We start from the raw sequence: 7,036 nt of genomic DNA, 5'->3' as shown, positions 1-7,036 counted from the left end.
AGGAGGGAAAGAATGAAGGGGGGGAAATCAGAGGGGTAGACGAACCATGAGAGATGATGGACTCTGAAAAACAAACTGAGGGTTCTAGAGGGAGGGTGGTGGGAGGATGGGTTAGCCTGGTGATGGGTATTGAGGAGGGCACGTTCTGCATGGAGCACTGGCTGTTATGCACAAACAATGAATCATGGAACACTACATCTAAAACTAATGATGTAATGTATGGGGATTAACATAACAATAAAAAAATAATAATAATAAAAAAAAGATAATGATGATAAAAAAAAAGGAGGGCACTTGATGTAATGAGCACTAGGTGTTATATGCAACTGATGAATCACTAAATTCTACCCCTGAAACTAATAATACACTATATGTTAACTAACTTGAATTTAAATAAACTCTAAAAAAAAAAAAAAAGAAAGAAAGAAAACCCTAAAGACTCCACCAAAAAAAAACTGTTTAAATAAATGAATTCAGTAAAAGTTACAGGGTATAAAATCAACATACAAAAATATGTTGCATTTCTATACACTAAGAATGAACTATAAGAAAAAGAAATTAGGAACACAATCCTATTTAAAATTGCATCAAAAACAATAAAATACCTAGGAATAGATTTAACCAAAAAGATGAAAGATCTGTCCACCAAAAATTACAGGACACTGATGAAAGATATCAAAGAAAACACATTAAATAGAAAGATATTCTGTGCTCACAAATTGGAAGAGTTAATACCATCAAAATGTCCATATTACTCAAAACAATCTACAGATTCAATGCAATCCTTACCAAAATTCCAATGGCAATTTTCACAGAACTAGAACAAATAATTCTAAAATTTGTGTGGAACCTCAAAAGACCCCACATAGCCAAATCAATCTTGAGAAAGAACAATACTTGGGGCATCTGGGTGGCTCAGTCATTAAGCATCTGCCTTTGGCTCAGGTCATGATCCCAGGGTCCTGGGATCGAGCCCCACATCGGGCTCCCTGCTCCACAGGAAGCCTGCTTCTCCCTCTCCCTCTGCTTGTGTTCCCTCTCTTGCTGTGTCTCTCTCTGTCAAATAAATAAATAAAATCTTAAAAAAAAAAAAAAAAGAACAATACAGGAAGTATAATTCTCCCTGATTTCAAACTATACTACAAAGCTAAAGTATTCAAAACATGTTGTTGGCATAAAAGCAGACACAAAGATAATAGAACAGAATAGCAAAACCAGAAATACATAGTCAATTAATCTAAGACAAAAGGGAAAATACTTACAATGAAAAAAGGACAGTCTCAAAAAAAAAGAAAAAAGATAGTCTCTTTAATAAATGGTGTTGGAAAAGCAGGACAGCCACATGCAAAAGAATGAAACTAAACTATCTTACACCATACACAAAAATTAACTCAAAATGGATTAAAGACTTAAACATAAGACCTGAATCATAAAGCTCCTAGAAAAAAACATAGTTGAAAATCTTAACATTGGTCTTGGTGATGTTTTCTGGAATTTAATTCTACAAGCAAAGGCAACAAAAGCCAAAATAAATAAGTGGGACTGCATCAAATTAAAAGCCTCTGCACAGCAAAGAAAACCATCAATAAAATGAAAAGGCAACCTATTGAGTGGGAGAAGATATTTGCAAATCATTATCTGTTAAGGGGTTAATATCCAAAATATATAAAGAACTCATAGAGCCAAATAGCGAAAAGATAAGAACAATCTGATTTTTAAAATGGTCAGAAGGTAGTTCTAATTAAAAAAAAAATAGAGGATCTGAATAGACATTTTTCTAAAGAAGACATACAGATGGCAAACAGGCACATGAAAAGATGCTCAGCATCACTAATGGTCTGGGAAATGCAAATCAAAACCACACTGAGCTATTACTTCAGACCTATTGGGATGGCTATAATACAAAAGATAAGAGATAAATGCTGGTGAAGATGTTGAGGAGAGGGATCCATCATGCACTGTTGGTGGGAATGTAAATTGGGTCAGCCACTGTGGAAGACAATATATAGGTTCCTCAAAAAATTAAAAATAAAAACTACCATATGATCTAGCAATTCTACTTCTGGGCATTTATTTGGAGAAAATGAAAACATACATTTAAAAAGATTTACACATCCCTATGTTCAGTGCAGTATTACTCAGAAGAGTCAAGATACAGAAACAACCTAAATGGCCATCAATGGATGAATGGATAAAGAAGATGTAATACATATATATACAATGGGATACAACTCAACCACCAAAAAGAATGAAATCTTGACATTTGCAACAACATGGATGGACCAAGAGGGTATTATGCTAAGTGAAATAAGTCAGACAGAAAAAGGCAAATACTCTATGATCTCACTCATATGTGGACTCTAAAAAACAAAACAAAGCAAACTCATGGATATGGACAATAGAGTGGTGGTTACCAGAGGGTAGGAGGAGTGGGTAAAATGGGTGAGGGGAGTAAGGAGGTACAAACTTCCAGTTGTGAGAAGAATAGGTTATGGGATATGGTGTGCAACAGAGTTACTATAGTCAATGATATTGTGACGCATATTTGAAGGTTACTGGGAAAGTGGATCTTAAAAGCTCCCATCATAGGGTGTACCTGGCTGGCTCAGTGGGTGGAGCATGAGACTCTTGATCTCAGGGTTGTAAGTTTGAGCCCCACGTTGGGTGTAGAGATTACTTAAAATTAAATCTTAAAAAGAAAAACCTAAACAATGGGACACCTGGGTGGCTCAGTCAGTTAAGCATCTGCCTTCAGCTTAGGTCATGATCCCAGGGTCCCCCTTGGGATCCTGCTCCCCACTGCTTGTGCTTTCTCCCTCTTTCTCTCTCTCTCTCTCTCTGACAAATAAATAAATAAAATCTTAAAAAAATAAACAAAATAAAATAAAATAAATTTTTAAAGTTCTCATAATAAAAAAAATTGTAACTTTTTATGGTGACAAATGATGACTAGACTTGTTATGGTGATCATTTTGCAATGTATAAAGTGTTAAATAATTACATTGTCCACCTATAACATAATGAATGTCAATTATACCTCAAAAAAAGATTTAATAATTCCATTTTTATCACAATTATACTTTATACATGATTTATCTATTCCCTTTATGTAAACATTTGTTTTCAGCATTTTTCCAGTGATCAATCCCTAAACTAAACACAAGCTCCAGAATGGCAGTTATCATGGGTTAAATTTATAGAGCATCCATTCACATTTTTCCTTTTCCTAATAACGGCCCAATTTTCCTTCAGGCATTCATCTCTTCCCCCATACAACCCAAATGCATAAAGGGGCAATTACCACATCATGAGCTCCAGGAGTAAACCTGATTGGTTTAAATCACCTCTGCCAAGATGTAATCAGTGAGGGAGACAAACCATAAGAGACTCTTAATCATAAAAAACAAACTGAGGGTTGCTGGAGGGGAGAAGGGTGGGGGCTGGGGGGATGGGGAAATTGGATGATGGACATTAAGGAGGGCATGTGATGTAATGATCACTGGGTATTATATGACTAATGAATCACTGAACTCTACCTCTGAACCTAATAATACATTATATGTTAATTAATTGCATTTAAATTAAAAAATAAATAACAGCGTAGGGTGACATACATACATACATACATACATAAACGCATACATCACCTCTGCCACAGTGATTGGGTCGGGAATATAGACATAAACCAATTAGCATGGGTCATTGACATGGCCACAAGAATTAGTTCAGGAATGGACATGTTATCTAATTTAGATCAATGAAATGCAAAGAAATATTTATATAGAACTCCTGAGAAAAAATTTTTCTCTTTTTTTTTTTTTTTTTTAATTTATTTGCGAGAGAGAGAATGAGAGACAGAGAGCATGAGAGGGAGGAGGGTCAGAGGGAGAAGCAGACTCCCTGCCGAGCAGGGAGCCCGATGCGGGACTCGATCCCGGGACTCCAGGATCATGACCTGAGCCGAAGGCAGTTGCTTAACCAACTGAGCCACCCAGGCGCCCCTTTTCTCACTCTTAATAAAAAAAAAAAAAACCCGCCAGTAAATAAGTTCTCATTTCCTCCAAAAGTGATGAAACAGAACTATAAAGCTTAAAATAACTGCAGTCATTTTACCTCCATGAAGGAAGCCAGCCTGAAGGTGAAGCCAATACACAAAGGAGGGTACAGCTGAGCAAACTGGAGAAGCAGCCAGAACTACTGGATTAAGCCAGCCTGAAGCTGGCCTCCTCTGAATTTTTGAGCATGGGAGCTAATAATATTTATGTTTGTTTAAGCTAGTTTAATTTTGTTTTCTGTTACTTGCAGTCCTAACTCATATGTAAAGTCAGACTCCCTCTAGTGATTTTATACTACTCTATCCTTTCAACAAACATCTGTACAAAACACCCTCTTGGTACCAGTATAACATTCCTTATTCATGTGAAGTGGGACATTAATAAATTTTCTCTAAGACTTGAGGTTGTAGGTCTGTATTTTTCATTTCCAGAAATGTTGTTAACTCCTTTACTTCACTATTTCTCATCATAGCTACTCCCAGGCTTTTTTATAGTTTGTTCCTGGCTACAATCTCATAAGAGAGATCAGTAGGAGGAAGCTCAAAAGAGCCTCAAGATTGTTTTCAGTGTTTTATTCCTCATACTCCCTGAGTCATCCTTCACATAGGACTCTGATGCAATGACTGAGGGTCACATGGAAAGTCACTGAACGATGAAGTAACATTGGTCAAATTGAGCACTTACGGCAGTGAATTCTCACACGTTAAAAAATAGGGAGCGGAGGGGTGCCTGAGTGGCTCAGCCGGTTAAACGTCCAACTCTTGATTTCGGCTCAGGTGATGATATCAGGGTCGTGAGATCAAGCCCCAAGCTGGGCTCCCACTGGGCGTGGAGCCTGCTTAAGATTTTCTCTCTCCCTCTCTCTCTGCCCCTCCCCTCCCCTCTCCTCCTTCTCCCTCTCTCTCTCTTTCTCTCTCTCTCTCTAAAAAAAAAAAAAAAAAGTAGCGAGTATGGAATAATTGGTCAATGGTTGAGGTCTAGGCACTTCAAGAAATATACAGTTGCGCAGTTTTTTTAAATTATGATTCTAGAGACTTTGGTAAAACATGAAGGACCAACTTAGTTATAATACTAAGTAAAGAAAAAAGATACAAAATTGTATACACAATATTTATTGTTATGTAAGAGTCACAAACAAAAGAGACAAAACAAAACATAATTTTTAAAACTTTGAAGCACATTAAAAGTAAACAAAACAAACACCAAAAATACGCTAACAGTGGTTATCCTGGGGACTCTAGAATTTTTTCTTATTTTTTTCTTTCATGTTTTTTAATGAGCTTAGATGACTCAATGAAGGAAATTTTTAATGTTTTAACATAGGAATGCTAGCGTCATTTTCACTAGCCACATTTTTTAATTGGAAGACTTGTTTGAGATGTACAAAGATAAGAAAGTTAAGAAGGGAACATTCATCATTGCAGAACTTGAGGGTCTCAATGTCCACTTTCCCAAAGAAGTTTTCTAGGCCAAAGGAGATGTACAGTATCCAAAATAAGACCTCACCCTCGATAAAATTTAAATACTGTCCCTCAGGTGCTAAGAAACAAAACACCACCAGTCAGGTCTTCTGGGTCATTTGGCAATCTCTCAGCCTCCTCCAAAGAGTAGTATCATGCAAGAAATAATATAGCTGATAAAGGGACAAAAAAGGAAAGGACAGAGTTGTGAATCAGTCCAACTTCGTCAGACTATGCAAAGGGAAGAAGGAAGAGGCAAGGAATTAGATATCACCAGGCTGTAAATCTGTAAATACCATTATTTTCCAAAAGTGAAGCACAAAGTACAGGGGAGAAGCAAAGGGGAGACAGAGGAAAATGAAGTGGAAGGAGATGGAACTGGGGAGACAGATGCCAGAGATATGTATATAAAAGAACAAACGATAAACCAGAATTGTGGAGAGAGATAAAGGAGTTAATAGAAAGGACAGAAAGAAAGTGAACAGGCAACCAAACAAGAAAGGATATTCCCAGTGGTGTCAGAACCAATGATGGAAACCTTAGTGAGGCCCTGGGAAGGGAAGGTGGAGGTGAATGACAAATGTGCAGCATCAATATAAATCATTCTTTCTAGATCTTCTGCAGGAACAAATTTTCCAGAGATTTAGATTTGGTAAACAGACCAACCTGGATCACAGTGAGGAACTTATAGGGGATTTGAGATGTCAAACACACAGAAGCCAAGGTTTTCCTGTAATGTTGAAAATAACACCATGCATGGCCTTTTAGTATCAGGATCATTTCAAATAACTGCAGTTCAGAGAGACTTCCTTAAAAACCTAAGACAATATGTTAGTTTTTCTTTAGTTGTAAGATACAGCACCAATCATTCATATTCGATTTATATAGCCTTGTTAGTTTTCCTCACACTTGAAAACTATGTATTGTGTCCATGTATGTTTTGTATTATTTAACATCCTTACACTTAGTATTTGAAATCAACTCATTATTTATTATAACATGAGAGAATTGTCTGACTGAAAGAAAACACATTTGAAAATAATCTATATTTTCTGATTTTTAAAATTAAAATTCTTAAAGCACAAACTCTTAACTGGGAGTGAATTTTGTGCTTGAAGTTGCTTTATTAATTTATTAACCCAGAAAGACAAGCATAGAGATTAAGAGAATAGGCTTAGAGTGAGAGCCCTGCCTGGGTCCAGGCTCCACAGTTTATCACATGTTAAGACTGTCTCCTAAGCTCTCTGACCAGGAATCTCCCCATCTATGAGATGATAATCACAGTAACTGTCTTATATGGCTATTGTGAGGATTCAACAAAATAATACATATGAAGTACTTAGCATAGTACCTGGCACATAATATTTAGTAAATGCTGTCACTAGTTCTAAAAGTCACCATACTGATTGTCAATGTCTTTGCTAATGTTATGGCCAATATTATTGTCAGTGAGAGTGGGAATTTTATTAAGACAGGAAACATCGTTTCTTACTTACTTTGTTGTGCACAGTATCTCAAACA

The 7,036-nt window shown here is 36.5% G+C and overlaps 1 long non-coding RNA gene across 3 annotated transcripts in view; it reads right to left on the bottom strand.

Moving 5' to 3' along the window:
- The window catches only part of LOC145720132 (uncharacterized), a 361,125-nt gene extending 359,843 nt beyond the window's left edge, over nt 1-1,282 (bottom strand). For all 3 annotated transcript variants that reach the window (XR_014142903.1, XR_014142901.1, XR_014142902.1), the window contains exon 1: nt 1,263-1,282. This is a non-coding gene — a long non-coding RNA (uncharacterized LOC145720132). The remainder of the gene's footprint in view (nt 1-1,262) is intronic.
- Nucleotides 1,283-7,036: the final 5,754 nt, after the last annotated feature.

This window comes from Leptonychotes weddellii, chromosome 2 (genome assembly GCF_054177405.1).
Source record: "Leptonychotes weddellii isolate Sample4059 chromosome 2, ASM5417740v2, whole genome shotgun sequence".
NCBI lineage: Eukaryota > Metazoa > Chordata > Mammalia > Carnivora > Phocidae > Leptonychotes > Leptonychotes weddellii.
The sequence above is the reverse complement of the archived record's forward strand: the minus strand, read 5'-3'. Positions and strand labels throughout refer to the sequence as shown.